The sequence below is a fragment of the Erythranthe guttata genome, chromosome 8 (assembly GCF_056151865.1).
Source record: "Erythranthe guttata isolate IM_541 chromosome 8, IM_541, whole genome shotgun sequence".
Lineage (NCBI taxonomy): Eukaryota > Viridiplantae > Streptophyta > Magnoliopsida > Lamiales > Phrymaceae > Erythranthe > Erythranthe guttata.
Window position 1 is genome coordinate 7,040,752 of NC_142540.1, and position 18,147 is coordinate 7,058,898.

The following is an 18,147-nucleotide window of genomic DNA, read 5'->3' on the forward strand; positions in this document are numbered from 1 at the left end:
TGTTAGAGTAGGTGACCGGCAAGCCAACTTGTGGCTGTGGTCTTTCTCTTTTCTTTGTAATAAAACAATCGTTTTTCGTTCGTAATAATAAAATATCTTATTTGGCATTCTATATCTGTTATCCCATGCAAGCAGCATAGATATAGTCCTAACGAGTTACTCTATTACTGTGAGTTGATCTAATAGAATCGTGAGATAACTCAGCAATGTAATGTAACTGTTAAACCTTGTTCCTAGTCAATGGGTTACGCCAATAATGAGGATACCGGCCTTTCCCTTTTGAGACTAGCACTTAGTGTATGTGTACTGCGTCTCATCAGTCCTCGATGTTGTGACATCGGCATACTTGAGTGGGTGCTCATACTGGATGAGTTCACTGAACTCCCTCGCCCTAGAAATCTATAAGTGGTTCTCATTCATCGAGTAATAGGTTTCTAAGATATAGTTGTACACCATTAGTCCTTAAGACCCAGACATCACCGTGACTTCACTAGAGGACCGATTGTATCGTGACCTGTCCCTGAGTCCCACCGCGGACCGCTCCAAGGGCCAACGTTCGTGCAATCCGAAATCTAGTGTGAAGTCTGTGCATTGTAGTAGGGGATTCGAGCGCTTGAGTAGTCATGGATGTCCTGTGTGTTCTGACGGTTTATAATCCATGGAATCTCTGGCCAGAGTTGATAGTGGGGTGATTAGGGAAATGTGTTTCCCTAAGTCGCACACGAACGGATTTATAATACCTAGAACGTTCGCACGGTTATTGAACTTTATAAGAGGTCTCGGTGAACCAATGCCTCTAGTTCAATCGGGACATGTGCTACGAAGGGATCGTACTGTACGCTAACTATATCATAAGGTTCTTGCAGGCACTTCATTTGTATCTAGGGAATCATGATGCGTAGTTGCTAGACGCCAATCTTGATTCGTTGGGCACCGATTTGATCGGGATTAGGTAAAATGAGTTTTACTCTAATCGGGACTCTTGGGAGGAGTTCGTATAAGAACAATGTGTTGTTCGAATCACAAAGAGTTGTGAGCCCACGGCTAGCATACACCTGAACCATTGAGGGTCACACTTCTCGTGTAATATAGACCCTTGATAACAACAAGCATAGATTAATGTGTTAATCTTTGAACGATTGGATGTCGATATGATTGAATCCAAGATTCGTAATTGTGAATTGCGAATTGGAATAAACGTAGAGAAAGAGAGACATGCGGAATTTAGTGAACTTTCTAAATTGGGAAGCTTCCCGATTTAGCAAGTCCACTGAAGTGGAAGTTTCCAATTTTGGAAATTGGAAATTTCGAAGAGGCACTCGTATCGACGAGGACTTTGAGCTCGTCACAAATATAATTTTGTTATAATTTTGTGGACGATCGTTTATTAGAAACGAGGCCGACAAGGGGATGGGCTTAATGCATCAGTGGGTCAAGCCCAATGACTTAAGCCCGCTAGGGTTGAAAACCCTAGGTATAAATAGACCTCAAAAGGAGTTTTGAGATCAGTTTTTTCAGCACAAAAACCCTAGCCGCTCAACACCTCTCGGCCGTTGCATCTCCGCCGCGCCACCGCCGACCACCGCCGGAAACACCGCCGGTTTTCTCCTCTTTCTCCTTCGTTTTATTCGTGTTGTTATCTAACTCGTTTATATCTAGTGCTATAGTTCGAGTGGGTCGAAAATACGAGGTGAAACCTAATTGGAGAGGAGCTGCTGCCCCGACGAATCCGTGCACCACCGCACGCGCCGCCGCTGCCGCTGCCACGCGCCGCCGCTGCTGCCGCCGTTCGTCGCCGCTCGTTGCTTGCTGGATCAGCTCGGTCCAGCCGTGAGGTGCAGCCCCGTGGATTGGTAATTAGCAGCTTGTACGTGACTCGTTCTAGGATTTCGATTCGTCGAAATCACACGCTACAAGAGGTAATCAAATCGGAACTTTCGTAATTCAATTCGAACATGTTTGTATGATTATTAATTTGCAAGCATGAGTAATACGTGATTACATGTTTCGATCTTATTAAATGATGAATAAGCATGTTTCGTAATTTTCGGTTTTACGCGTTTTTCAATTAAATCGATAATTACCATATGTATGGCGGAAGCGTTAAGGTACGTTGACTATGTGATTAGTTTTGCATGTAATCGAAACTAGTTCGATATAAAAATTTTAAATTCCGCTGCGTATACATGCACGATCCCCAACAATGATGTCTAAAAGACACAAGCAAAGTATCTTTGTATCTTAAAGATATAAGTAAATGAATTGGTGACATATATCTTGAACACATAAGTAAAAGTAACATTATATATAGTTACTTATAAAGCAGAAGAGAGATAGATACTTAATCTCCTCTATAATTTGCTCTCTTTAATCTTGACTTTGTGTTTTTTGAAAACGACAAGCACATTGATACGTGTCTTGAAGATATATATAATGGAGAATTGTAAGAAAAAATATTCTCTAATTTATGGATTTATATATTGATCATGAAGTGGCAACATAAAAACTCAAGTTGCACTCGTAATAGCAAAATAAAGATTTTTAATAGCATCGTACTATAATACGAGTTGTGAGCTAATACAAAACTCGTTCAAATATTGTTATTCTTTGAAAGTGAAAACAACAATATTAAAATATTCAAAGAGATATGTTGACATGAATAGCTATCATGGTTTTCAAGCTTATTCGCTATAAATTTTATCTCATCATTAGAAGTGGATCTACGAGAGATGAGAAATACAAAAAATGATTGGTCATATCCATTTTATGATAAACCATGTTGATAAGTTTTATCAAGCACCAATAGAACAACAAAAGAAATTGCGTTTATTTTGGTGTCACTGTATTGACCAATTCAATTAAAGATTTTGAATCACAAAAGTTTAGTGATGCAAATTTCATTCAAAATCCATATCTATGGAGGTATGTGCATGATTTTTTATACTTGTTCAAGATGAGATGAGATGAAATTTTAAACCAAACCATAAAAGGGGGATCTCTTTTTCTTGTTATAATTCGAAACCCCTGTATATTCTGATTTTTCAAAATTTACAGTTTACTCCTTCAAAATTTCAAAAAATTCAATTTAGTCCTCCGGATTTGAAAATTTTACGAATCAGTCAAAATATTTTTTAGAATATGCAGCTCGTTCCTTTCATCATCTGCAATTATGAATCTATTTCATCATTTTAAGTTTTCACCGAAGTTATTAAAATTTTATCTCGGTCCCTAAATTATCAAAATTTACAGTTTGGTCCCTGAATTTTCAAAATTTTAAAATTTGATCATGTATGTTCAGAATCTGTTAGATTCTCAAAGAAAGTTATTTTCAGCCACATAACATGACATCACATGGGTTTTTTGTTATTTATGCTATGAAATATTATGCACCTCGAATGGGAAATATTTATATAGCATACATTATCAATAGCCATTTTAATGAGACAATTTTTCCGCCGTTAAGGGGGAGATAAGACGGTTCTTGTATAACGGCGTGAATTATATGAAATGATCTTTGTCTCATCTAGATTTGTGCATGGAAATATTTGAGCACAAACAAAAAACTGGAAGAAGAGAAAGCGAGTGAGATTAATGGAGCCGTTCATGTTGGAATTGAAGAATAAAGGCTTGAATCAGTCCTTTGAAGAGTTCGTGGTTTGGAATTGGAAGAAAAGAAAGAGAAGAATTCGTTGGACAAGTCGAATTCCATGCATCCGAGATTCTCGCCTATTCTGGCAGAGTTTACCATTCGGGTTATAACTCTCGCATCTGAAGTCCATTTAAGCTGATTCAAAATGATTCGGAAACGTAATTGAAAGATCTACATCTTTTAGGTTTTGAGCAAAGAGATATTCGAAGTGGAACAGTGTCGAAATTGAGCTTTAATTGCATGCACGTGCACAGCCCAATGTCGCGAGTTAAGAAGGGGGATCGAGATGTCGACTTGAAGATCAAGTTATCTTATTTAAATATGCACGTTTTTAATTTAGGTTTTATTATGTTTTTATTATTTTAGATTCTTTTATGGTTAGGGTTTGCTTATTTACATGTTTCCTTATTATAGTTTAGGTAGGAGTCCTTTTCCATGTGAAAAAAGAGTCTTTTTAGCACTTATAAATAGGTTGCCAATTTGGCTTATTTTATAGGACGAATTTTGATGATTTAGTTGAGAATATTCTCTTTAGTTCTTTAAGAACTCTTCGAACATATCGGTGGATTCTGTTTGTTCACCCCGACTTATCAATCGATCTTTCGCAATCGATTGTGGCGTCTTCACATACCAAGGTTCTTGCCTCTTTATAGGCAACGGATCGCGGTTCCACCCTTTGAATTTTTGTTTTTGGATGTTTTCGATCTTGCTTCCGTGTAATGTAATAGGGTCTCGTAACAAGTTCTACGGGGTTCGTATCAAGTCCTCAATAATCCCTCCCTCCACATTATGAAACAAAAAAAGCGCGTATTTTGTCCATGTAGGACATTTGTATTGAAATAAATAATGAGGTCAAGCACATAAAGTATTATGAAAACTTTATTGTTGCAATATACAAAATTCTCTATGAGAGAAAAATACATGGTACATGAAAATATATGGATCTGTACAAGATATGGTACATTTAAATGCTACAATCCCCATATGAATATAATTCTCTAAGGAGAATCCGGTACCGGAAAGTGAAATAGCGAGCTCTTGATTGATAATAAAGAAATATGGGGACTACTAAAGATGTTATCGAATAATTATATGTACAATTATTTATATAATGTGAAGAGCTTGAAGCTCATAAATCTTAATAGATGTCGACATCTAGTTGGTCATTAGTATATGCATTCACAAATTCAATTGACCATAATTATTTAAAATTATTGATGAAATGCATTGTACATTGACTTCCGGTCATCGCACATAAAGTTGTGAAAGCCTTTATTACAAAAGTGGGTAAAATTATTGCAGTACATTTGAATATCTTTTGAAAAATATATTTCGATGCAATCAATTTATGGTATTCAAAATTATTTGGCATGCACCATATGGATGCAACTACCGCATACTTATATGGATCATTACTTTTTATTTCAAAGAATTGAAAATGCTTGACGCATATAATAAGAGGTCTCATGAGTTAGACTCTACAACATATTCAAGAATATGGTATTGTCACCTTATGAATACCGTTGCTTACAAAAGGAATAATCAAATAAATTGATTTTCATTATCTTTTGGGGCGAATTAAATCTTGTGGAGACTCATGAAGAGCTCACAAAGATCATCAATTATTTGATAAAAGAATTCGAAGTGAAAATATCTTGGGAGGATATATTTTTCCTTGATCTGCAGATCGAGCATTAGTCGAATGAAATATTTATCCATTATTTGTTTGTATATGATAAAGCTCATTCGTTGAGTAAACATATGATTGTCCGATCTTTGGACATAAGAAAGATATTCCCGTTCTCGAGAAGATAATGAAGACCTTGGTCCTAATGTATGAGGATAATGTTGTCTGATTGCACCAACAAGATTTTGGCTATATCAAGGGAGACAACCAAGAATTATTGAAGTTTTCTAAAGTACTCAAGAGTTAAAAAAGAAAGACAACATAAAAAGTTATTGGTGACAATCAAATGACAAGTTTGCAAATTCATACGTTGGAGATCTATCACTACATAATTCAGAAGATCATCTAACTCCAATGTCTCATGTCGAAATCAGGAGCGTTATCAAAAGTTCCAACTTTGTACTATTTTTCCTTCGTCCATGTTTTTATCCCATTGGGTTTTTCTTGGCAATGTTTTAACGAGGCAGTGTCACGCTCACAAGCTTCAGATGGATTCGTACTCTTTTTCCTTTGTTTAGGTTTTGTCTCATCCGGTTTTCCTAACAGGGTTTTAACGAGGCATATTCCATAGATGGTGGACATCCAAGGAGTATTGTGAATTATTGGAGGTTATGGATGACCACCATTACACTCTCCATTAAACCTATTTACCTCCACCATTATTCATCGTTAATGTCTTGTAACTCAGGACCTTTGACTAGCTTCTCTACACCTATAAATTAGGTGCAATGTATTGTATTTTGTACACTTGAAGATATGGAATAACATATTTCATATTCTCCCTACTTTATTCTCTACTTGTATATTGTTTATTAGTTTCTCAACAAAAATCATATTTTGTTATTGTAAACTAAGTGGTTTTATAGACAATTCATATTTAATAATTGATTTTAATAAATTTAATTGAAAATCTAATCTAAGAAACCGAACATGCTACTAACTAAATAATTAGTTAGTTTTAGTGTAACCAACTCTTCCGCGAGACTTGGGCATTCTTTAATTTATGTTTAGTCAAAGTTGTTTCTATTTTCATGTTGTTTGAGTTTCAATAGGACTCTTATTTCTCGGCAGATTAGTTTAGATATTCTCTCCCATACGTTGTATATAATGGGATGTAATTTTACCTCAATAAAATATCGAAGTCCATCTTCTGTATATGGTATCAGAGCCTTTCAAGCTCTCACGAGCAATCAGATCCAATTTTTTTCTCTTCTTCGTTTGCTTTTTAACCCACCAATTCCATGGTAACTGATCCTCTCACCACCACCACCACACCCACCACTACTCAAATTATTCAATTCAACCTTGCATCTCAACTTCCAATCAAACTCATTGGCAGTCAAAATTTTACGACATGGAAAGCTCAGTTTGCCATGCTAATGCACGGCCATGACCTATATGGTCATCTACATGGCACCAATCCAACCCTATCTCGCACCATCACTCAAACCAATACCGAAGTGGCGAACCCTGAGCACAAGATCTGGTTTCGCCAAGATCAACTCATTCAAAATGCCTTGATGGCATCGGTCAATTCAACCACTGCCTCCACTGTTGCTCGAGCACCCTCTTCCCAGAAAGCATGGGACTCGCTGCACACATTATTTGTAAATAAATCGCAAACACGCATCTTCAGTCTTCGCCATCGTCTCACTAAAATTTCTAGCGATTCCAAATCTATTGCAGAATACTTGAGAGAAGTTAAATCTGTCGCCGATGAACTTGTATCTACCGGTTCTCTACCGGTTCTCTGATTTCGACTGAGGAACTCATCGTCAAAATTTTAAGTGGACCCGGCCTTGAGTATCGAGAGATTTCCGCAGTTACAGGTACCAGAGACACTCCAATCACCTTTGAAGAGCTATTTGACAAATTATTGGACCATGAACTCTTCATTACACATGAAGACATCAAAAAATCATAGGCACAAATCAGTGCGGCTGTAGCTCTGAAATATAATTCTCATGTGGACTACTCCAGAACCAATCGACGTCCAAACAACAACCAACATTGGCGTCAACATCAGGAAAGAAACACCAATGTCGCGCCTTCAAATACATAGCAGCAATGGCATTCATTCACCCCCTTCACTCAACCTTCTCATGTGAAGTGTCAACTATGTGATAAAATTGGTCATGTCGCACGTGTCTGCAGATTACGCTCTCATAACCACTTTCAAACAAAAGCAAACTTTGTCTCTAGTAGTCAGACCACTCAAAATCCATGGATCCTCGACAGCGGAGCAACTCACCATATCACGTCTGACTCTCAAGGTTTTCACCAATCGGAAGAATATCATGGCACTGAAAATATCTCGATGGGTGATGGTAATAAAATTCCTATTACACATACTGGTACAATTCATTTAAGTGCATCAAATTCTATTTTTCAGCTTCCCCACACCCTTTGTATCTCACAGTTTTGTCAAGATAACCAAACATCTGTTGAACTTTTCCTTTTTGATTTGTGAAGAATTTGAGTACGGGGGTGTCCCTAGTTCGAGGACGTACCAGGAACGGTCTTTACGAGTGGCCCTAGGGAGTACAAATCACTCGTCCTCAAATAAATAATGTCACAAAAGATTCTTCCAAATTCATGTGGCATAAAAGACAGGGACACCCCAATAATCGAGTACTTCAAACCGTCGTAAACAAATTTTCCTCACTAGTTTTAGATTCTCAAATGTTTTATTTTTGCAATTCTTGTTCTTGTAATTAGAGTCATAGGCTCCCGTTATATCAAAATACATTATTGAGCACAAAACCATTCCAAATTATCTTCAGTGATTTATGGGGTCATTCTCCAATTTTGTCCATTCATCGAAAATTATAGTATGCTATTTTTGTCGAGCAATTCACGGAATACATTTGACTGTTTATGTTGAATTAAAAATGAAGTCCACCAAATTTTCTCAGAATTTCATCATTTGGTTGAAAACCATTTCAATACAAAAATTCTTTCTTTTTACACTGATGGAGGTGGTGAATTTCAAGCGCTAAAACCTTATCTCAAGCAACATGGAATTGAACATCTAGTCTCACCTTTATACACTCCTCAGAGAGTTGCTTTAGCTGAACGTCGACATCATCATATCGTCGAAACCGCTAAAACTCTCATATATCAAGCCTCTTTACCTCTCAAATTTTGGACATTTGCTTGTCAATTTGCAGTCTTTCTCATTAACCGGCTCCCGACTCCAAATCTCGATAATCGATCTCTATATATCAAAAATTATTTGGGCAACCAACAAACTATACCTCTATTAAAACATTTGGGTGTCTCTGTTATCCATGACTTAAATCATACATGTCCAATAAATTAGAACCCAAATCTAAACCATGTGTATTTCTTGGTTTTTCTCAAAAACACCACATTCACCAGTGTTATGAACCCATGTCCTCTATGATCTTCCTCTCACGTGATGTGTTATTCTTTGAAACTCAATTTCCTTTTACAAACACATTCTCTCATTTGCACAATCAACCTCTTTCAAACTGAGAATGGGACACGGTCTCAATCAAAAAGCCACAAACATCAAACCAACTCTCAAACCTCTTAGAATCAAATGATATTCCTCCGCATATTCCCCTTCAAACTGTGATACAGTCTACTTCTCCAGAACAAACTCGACAAGACTGCTCTTCAGCTCTTCAACATGTTGGGTTTCGGGCACACGTACGCAGCGGAAAACAAAAATTTAATGCGATTTAAACGACTTTAAAGCACACAAGCACATGCCCGACAAATTAATCAATTAATTGCGTACCTTTGCGCTTCCAGCGAAATTAAAACAACATACATGCTAATTAATTTAACTGAATTTAAATCAATTAACATAATCGCGTTTAAACCAAATAACATGCTCGCAATGATTTAAAACGATTACATATAATCACATAAAATCATACGAAAGCAAACATGAATACATATAGCGTTTAAACGAAACAAGAACTTCGAGTTCGTGTGTTTACCTCTTGAAGCGTGAGGTAAAAGCGTTGAGCAAGTCGAGATTGCTACGGAAACCAATCCGTACAATCGGGGCAGCAGCGGTGCAGCAGCAGCGGCGGTGAGACGGCCACGGCGGCGCGTGAGTTTCACGCGCGGTCTTCCGGGGCGGCGCGTGGGGCAGCGTGCGGCTTCGGCTTGTGCGCTGCTCCTCGATTCTTCGATCTTCGGTCTTCCTCCTCTCGGATTTCACCTCGTATACTTCGATCTACTAAACACGTGGCACTAGACACGTAATAGTTAGAAAAACGGAAGAAAAAGAGAAGGAAAGATAATACCGAAACAATCGGCCAACAAATGGCCGATTCCGGTGAAGCTCCGGCGACGGCGCCGGTGACGGCCGCGGGGAGAGGGCGAGAGGGAGAGGGAGAACGGCTGCTAGGGTTAGGGTTTTTACTTCTATGTGTGCAAGACCTATAAATCTTGTATTTATAGTGTCTTGCATAAAACCCTAGCGGGCTTAAGTTGGACCGGGCCCAACAGCTTAAGTTCGCTAGTACTTTTACTTGCTCGTTTCTCTCAATCCAATGACCGAAAAATTGCAACGATTACATTTTCGGAATCATTATAAAGTCCTCGTCATTACGAGTGTCAATTCTCATTTTCCAACTGTCTAAAAGTGGAAACCCTAGTTCAGTGCACTTTCTAAATTTGGAAACTTCCCGATTTAGAAAGTCCACTACAACGTTCGCCTATTCTTTTCCTTTTCTTATTCTCATTCGTAATTCCAAATTACGAATGTTGGACTCAATCGTATTGACTTCTAATTATGCAAAGATAAACTATTTTATCTCTGACCGTTTATTCAAAGATCTCATGTGCACGAGCAGTGTGACCCTCGATGGTTCAGGTGTAAGCTAGCCGTGGGCCAACAACTCATTGTGGTCAAAACTCGTCCCTTAGAGTCACGATTAAGATGAAGCTCGTTTCACCTTAGTCACCCAACGAATCAAGATTGGCGTCTAGCAACTACGCGTCATGATTCCCTAGATACAAATGAAGTGCCTGCAAGAACCTTCAGATATAGTTAACGTACAGTACGGTCCCTTCGATTCATATGTCCCGATTGAACTAGAGGCATTGGTTCATCGAGACCTCTTTATATGTTCAATGACGGTGCGATCGTTCTAAGTATTGTAATCGTCACGTGCATGACTTAGAGAATCGAATCCTCTAATCATCACTTAGTCAGCTCTGGCCAGAGACTTAGAATGATTACAAACTTTCAGAACACACAGGACATCCAAGACTATTCTAGCGATCGAATCCCCGACTACAATGCACAGACCTCCCACTAGATTTCGGACTGCACGAACACTGGCCCTTGGGATGGTCCTCGGTGGAACTCAGGGACAGGTCACGATACAGCTGGTCCTCTAGTGAAGTCACGGTGATGTCTAGGTCATAAGGACTAATGGTGTACAACTATACCATAGATATCTCTACTCGATTATTGGGAACCACTTAGAGATTTCTAGGGTGAGGGAGTTCAGTGAACTCGTCAATTTACGAGCACCCACTTATGTATGCCGATATCACAATACCGTTTACTGATGAGATGCAGTACACATACACTAAGTGCTAGTCTTAATGGGAAAGGCCGATATCCTCATTAGTGGCGTAACCCTTCGACTAGGAACACGTTTAACATTTATAATACTTAAGTAAATATCTCACGATCCTAACGATCAATTACTAGTACTTGTAATAACTGTAAGGACTATATCTATGCTTGTGACAAAGGGACAAAGATATAGAATGCCAAGGTGTTTTATCATTAATACGAATAAAGGTTCGTTTATTACAATAATAAATACGAAAGACCACAGCCACATGTTGGCTTGTTGGTCACCTTCTCTAACAATCTCCCACTTGACCTAAAGCCAACTACCCATAAATCGCAATCCCATCGACTCTCGATGTTTCTCATGGACCGATCTCGGTAAAGGCTTCGTGAAGGGGTCTGCAACGTTCTCTTCCGAGGTGACTCGTTCTACCTTAACTTCACCTCTATCAATGATCTCTCGGATCACGTGATACTTCCTCCGAATATGCTTCGACTTCTGATGAGATCGCGGCTCCTTAGCTTGCGCCACGGCTCCGGTGTTATCACAGTACAACGGTACTGGATCACTAGCATTAGGAATGACACCCAACTCTTGGATGAACTTCCTTATCCAAGTCCCTTCCTTTGCTGCTTCAGATGCTGCAATGTATTCCGCTTCGGTAGTGGAATCGGCCGTCGTGCTTTGCTTGGAACTCTTCCAACACACGGCACCACCATTAAGCGTGAATATAAATCCAGAATTCGACTTTGAGTCGTCCACATCCGATTGAAAACTAGAGTCGGTAAAACCCTCTAATTTCAACTCGGCACCCCCATAGACCAAAAATATATCCTTAGTCCTTCGCAAGTACTTGAGGATATCTTTCACGGCTTTCCAGTGAGCCGGGCCGGGGTTAGACTGATATCTGCTTGTGACACTCACAGCATACGCAATATCTGGTCTCGTACATAGCATGCCATACATTATGCTTCCTATGGCAGAAGCATAAGGCGTCCTTTTCATCTCCTCGATTTCACTAGGTGTTTGAGGACACATAGATTTCGAGAGACGAACCCCATGGGACATTGGCAAGAATCCCTTCTTGGATTCTTCCATGCTAAACTGTTTCATAACGGTGTCTATGTACAGGCTTTGGGATAAACCAAGCATCTTTCTCGCTCTATCTCTATAGATGCGTATTCCTAATACATAAGATGCTTCTCCCAAATCCTTCATTGAGAAACGTGTGGACAACCATGCTTTCGTTTGCTGCAACATTCCTACATCATTCCCAATGAGCAGAATGTCATCAACGTAAAGCACTAAAAATATCACTGCCCTCCCACTAACCTTCTTGTATACACAAGGTTCCTCCGGATTCTTCTCAAAATCAAACTCTTTGATAATTGAGTCGAACCTAATGTTCCAACTTCGGGATGCTTGTTTCAATCCATAAATGGATCGCTGGAGCTTGCAAACCTTTTGCTCACTTCCAGAAGATATGAAGCCTTCCGGCTGCGCCATGTAAATTTCTTCCTCAATGTCTCCATTAAGGAAGGCGGTCTTCACATCCATTTGCCATATCTCGTAGTCATACCACGCAGCTATGGCTAGCAAAATCCTAATGGACTTCAGCATCGCGACTGGCGAACAGGTTTCCTCATAGTCAACACCTTGCCTTTGAGTGTATCCTTTCGCTACCAATCTAGCTTTATAGGTCGACACCTTTCCATCCACTCCAATTTTCTTCTTATAGATCCACTTGCAGCCTATAGGAACAATTCCCTTAGGTGGATCTACCAAGGTCCACACCTTGTTGGAGTACATGGAGTCCATTTCGGATTTCATGGCAGTTAGCCAATGTCCCATGTCCGCATCCGATACGGCCTCATTGTATGTTCTTGGATCTCGTCCAAGATCAACATGATCTTCATCATTTTCGAGGAGGAATAACCTATCCGGCATTTTCCGAACTCTTTCGGATCTACGTACCGTAGGTTCAGGAGGTATATTAGTGGTTTGTTGTATTGGTTCGATTGCTTGTTCTTGCGTTTGAACTTCACTTTGTGTGGTTCTTGAACTACTTCAAGTTCTATCATGTTGCCCTTTCTATCGGATAGAAACTCCCTTTCCAAAAAGGTGGCATTTCTTGAAACAAACGTCTTTGCTTCTTTGACATAATAAAATTCGTATCCCATTGAGTCTTCGGGATACCCCACAAAATAGCACAAGTCGGATTTACTATCCAACTTATCTCCCACTAACCGCTTCACATAAGCGGGACAACCCCATATCCTAATATGTTTGTAGTTGGGTTTCCGGAAATGCCAAAGTTCATAAGGTGTGGATTTAACTGCTTTGGTGTTAACTCTATTCAGCAAATACGCGGCAGTACGAAGTGCATGACCCCACAAGTATGCCGGTAAGTTTGTGAACCCCATCATGGATCGAACCATATCTAATAAAGTTCGATTCCGACGTTCGGATACTCCATTAAGTTGAGGATTTCCCGGTGGAGTCCATTGGGACTGTATCCCATTTTCTTCTAGATAGTCAATGAACTCGATGCTCAAGTATTCTCCACCACGATCGGATCGCAGCTTCTTAATACTTCGTCCGAGTTGCTTTTCCACTTCGTGTCTAAAATCTTTGAACGTGTCTAAAATCTTTGAACTTTTCAAATGTTTCAGACTTGTACTTCATCAAGTACACATACCCATACCTAGAATAATCGTCGGTAAAGGTAACGAAGTAGTTATATCCACCCTTCGCACTAACACTTAGTGGACCACATACGTCTGTATGGATCAAATCCAAAAGACCCTCGGCTCGTTCCATTTTCCCTTTGTAGGGTGACTTGGTCATTTTCCCTTTAAGGCAAGATTCACAAGTTTGTAGTGATTTCACGTCCTCCAAAGAGAACAATCCTTCACTAACAAAATCGTTCATCCTTCTTAAAGAGACATGACCTAATCTAGCGTGCCAAAGTTGTGCGGGGTTTTGATCTATCTCCTTACGTTTTGCTGATATAACATTAATAGGTATTTCACTTGGATTTAGTTCATACAAGTTGTTTAATAGTCGTCCTTTGCAAATCAAATTCTCATTCTTTTGTATAATGCAAATCGAATTTCCAAAAACAAAAGTAAAACCTTCAATATCTAATACAGGAATAGAAATAAGGTTTCTAATGAGCGACGGAACAAATAAACAATCGTTCAAAACAATAGGAAAACTAGAATCCAAAACATTTAAGTAAATTGTGCCAATGGCTTCAGCAGCAACTCTTGCTCCATTCCCCATCCTTAGGAAGGTCTCACCCGCTCTAAGTCTTCGACTTCTTGTCATTAGCTGCAAATCATTGCACAAATGTGAGCCACAGCCCGTATCCAATACCCAAGAAGAAGAGTTGACAGACAAATTTACGTCAATGAAATACGTACCCTTTTCAGAACCTTTCTGCTTTAGGTAAGCCTTGCAGTTGCGGCGCCAATGTCCTTTCTTTCCACAGTGATGGCAAGCATCATCAACTTGTTTGCTAACCTTTGCTTTGGGGCCCCCACTACCTTCACCCACTTCGAACTTGCTGTTTGGGAAGGGAACTCTTTCCTTTCTCTTCTTTTGGAAAGAACTCTTCTTTCCAGAAGTAGCAGCAATGAGAACAGACTTCTCTTTCTTAATGGTGGACTCGAAGCTGACCAACATGTTCATTAACTCATCCAAGGGAGGATCTAGTTTGTTCATGTTGAAGTTCACTATGAACGATTTATAGGAACTAGGAAGGGACAACAGGATCAAATCCAACGAGAGCTCGGCCGGGAGGGTGACATCAAGATTCACTAGCTTTTCAAGGAGAGTGATCATTTTGAGACAGTGCTCGTGGACCGAAGTCCCTTCGCGCAGTCTCGCCGTGATCAACTCCTTTGTAGCAGCGTATCTCGATGCCCTAATATTCTCACTATACATGCTATCGAGATGAGCCTTTATATCGAAAGCATGCAAGTGAGACTCATATTTCCTCGCAAGCGCAGGCTCCATGGCGGCTATCATATAGCACCTAGCATGAGTGTCATCTTTCTTCCAAACTTCATAAGTTTCCTTTTCAGCATCAGTCGCTGTGTCAGGTATAGTGGCGGGAAGTCTCTCGTTCAAAACATAGAGACGACCCTCAACGGTTAGTACAAGCTTAAGACTACGCAACCAATCTAGGTAATTAGGGCCATTGAGTTTATTGTCGAGGATTGACATTATGGGATTCTTAGACATGATTATCTGAGACATATAGAGAAGAGGATTATTAGAGATTCGCGTTAAATGATTGTTACAATTAAATGTTTGGCCTTGTGTTATTTAATTGTTCTCCCACTAATTTTATCGAGTTCCACTTCCCTCTAGTAGACAAACGAGAAAACTGATTTTTCTTAATGGGCTTTAGGTCCAATAGACAAATATAACCCGTAGTTAATCTAGCCCGATTATATTTGCCCAAAGGTAGATCACAATCAATCATATCCACAATATGACCCTAAATTAATTTTCCTCACACTTGATAATGACCTAAGTTAATCTCGCGAATATCAAAATCGTCGTGTGTCAAGTCTAACCTACCAATCAAAGATGCTCACAGAACTTGATTATGCCAAACTAATGCAGTCCCTAGTTAATCTAGCCGACCACGTTAATTCAACATAACCCTTTTCTACGGCTACCTTCATCGTTATGTCAATTGAATTACAGCTTACTCTACCATAGCACTCCCCGCTAACACGGCTTACTGCACTATAGTAAAGGGCTACACATAATCCAACTGTTGGCAGAAGGAAAGAAATAACTCAACAGATTGGGTTTTTCTTTATAGCTTGAAATGATTCTTAATTAAATTAAGAATGAGGGATTTTTGTTAAAATGTTTTATCTCATCAGAAGGTTTGGATTGGTCTATGTGATTCCTACATCTATGTTCTCTAAAGGTATATGGAAGCGCATATTGTCCTAAGAGGAACATACGACCTAATTTCATAATTAATTACATTAATTAATTATCGAGTTTTTCAAAATAATTATAGAACCTCAACTAGCATAAATCATTCAAATAATGTTGAGGTACTACTAATTAAGTTGAACCATAATCAAAATTATGAATGTGTTCTATTAATTGAAATCAATTTAACAATTTAAATTAATTAATTAATCTAACACCTATTTACTAAAATAGATGATTGTCGATCCAATTATCTAATTGGGATTAATTGAAAATAATTTTCCAGAAATTAAAATCAATTTGTTTTAAGTTTAATTTTAGAAATCTGAAATAAATTTTTTTTTTTTTTATTTATTTTCAGCGAACCGGTTCGGCCCAATCGGTCTGACCGGTTCGGATCGAAGCGGTCCGGTTCTGCCCGGTCCAGTTGACCCAAATCAGTGGGCCGGATCAGTCGGACCGGGAACCGGTCTGACCGACCCGAATCCACGTGGATTTGGTCAATTGAATCGTGCATAACCATCGAACAGGCCGGTTCGACCGGTTCGATCCGAACAATTGAAAAACCGATATTTTAAAATAATTTCTGATCCGATTTTCCAATTTTAAACAATTTTAAAGCTGGAAAAATTCTAAACAATATTTCAAAAATATTTTAAACTTACGAAAACTCCCAATTACATAATACAACAATCACTACTTTAATAAATCGAACATGCATAAAATCATAGCATATTAAAACGAACGCAATTAATTGCGCAACGAGCTCTGATACCACTGTTGGGTTTCGGGCACGCGTACGCAGCGGAAAACAAAAATTTAATGCGATTTAAACGACTTTAAAGCACACAAGCACATGCCCGACAAATTAATCAATTAATTGCGTACCTTTGCGCTTCCAGCGAAATTAAAACAACATACATGCTAATTAATTTAACCGAATTTAAATCAATTAACATACTCGCGTTTAAACCAAATAACATGCTCGCAATGATTTAAAACGATTACATATAATCACATAAAATCATACGAAAGCAAACATGAATACATATAGCGTTTAAACGAAACAAGAACTTCGAGTTCGTGTGTTTACCTCTTGAAGCGTGAGGTAGAAGCGTTGAGCAAGTCGAGATTGCTACGGAAACCAATCCGTACAATCGGGGCAGCAGCGGTGCAGCAGCAGCGGCGGTGAGACGGCCACGGCGGCGCGTGAGTTTCACGTGCGGTCTTCCGGGGCGGCGCGTGGGGCAGCGTGCGGCTTCGGCTTGTGCGCTGCTCCTCGATTCTTCGATCTTCGGTCTTCCTCCTCTCGGATTTCACCTCGTATACTTCGATCTACTAAACACGTGGCACTAGACACGTAATAGTTAGAAAAACGGAAGAAAAAGAGAAGGAAAGATAATACCGAAACAATCGGCCAACAAATGGCCGATTCCGGTGAAGCTCCGGCGACGGCGCCGGTGACGGCCGCGGGGAGAGGGCGAGAGGGAGAGGGAGAACGGCTGCTAGGGTTAGGGTTTTTACTTCTATGTGTGCAAGACCTATAAATCTTGTATTTATAGTGTCTTGCATAAAACCCTAGCGGGCTTAAGTTGGACCGGGCCCAACAGCTTAAGTTCGCTAGTACTTTTACTTGCTCGTTTCTCTCAATCCAATGACCGAAAAATTGCAACGATTACATTTTCGGAATCATTATAAAGTCCTCGTCATTACGAGTGTCAATTCTCATTTTCCAACTGTCTAAAAGTGGAAACCCTAGTTCAGTGCACTTTCTAAATTTGGAAACTTCCCGATTTAGAAAGTCCACTACAACGTTCGCCTATTCTTTTCCTTTTCTTATTCTCATTCGTAATTCCAAATTACGAATGTTGGACTCAATCGTATTGACTTCCAATTATGCAAAGATAAACTATTTTATCTCTGACCGTTTATTCAAAGATCTCATGTGCACGAGCAGTGTGACCCTCGATGGTTCAGGTGTAAGCTAGCCGTGGGCCCACAACTCATTGTGGTCAAAACTCGTCCCTTAGAGTCACGATTAAGATGAAGCTCGTTTCACCTTAGTCACCCAACGAATCAAGATTGGCGTCTAGCAACTACGCGTCATGATTCCCTAGATACAAATGAAGTGCCTGCAAGAACCTTCAGATATAGTTAACGTACAGTACGGTCCCTTCGATTCATATGTCCCGATTGAACTAGAGGCATTGGTTCATCGAGACCTCTTTATATGTTCAATGACGGTGCGATCGTTCTAAGTATTGTAATCGTCACGTGCA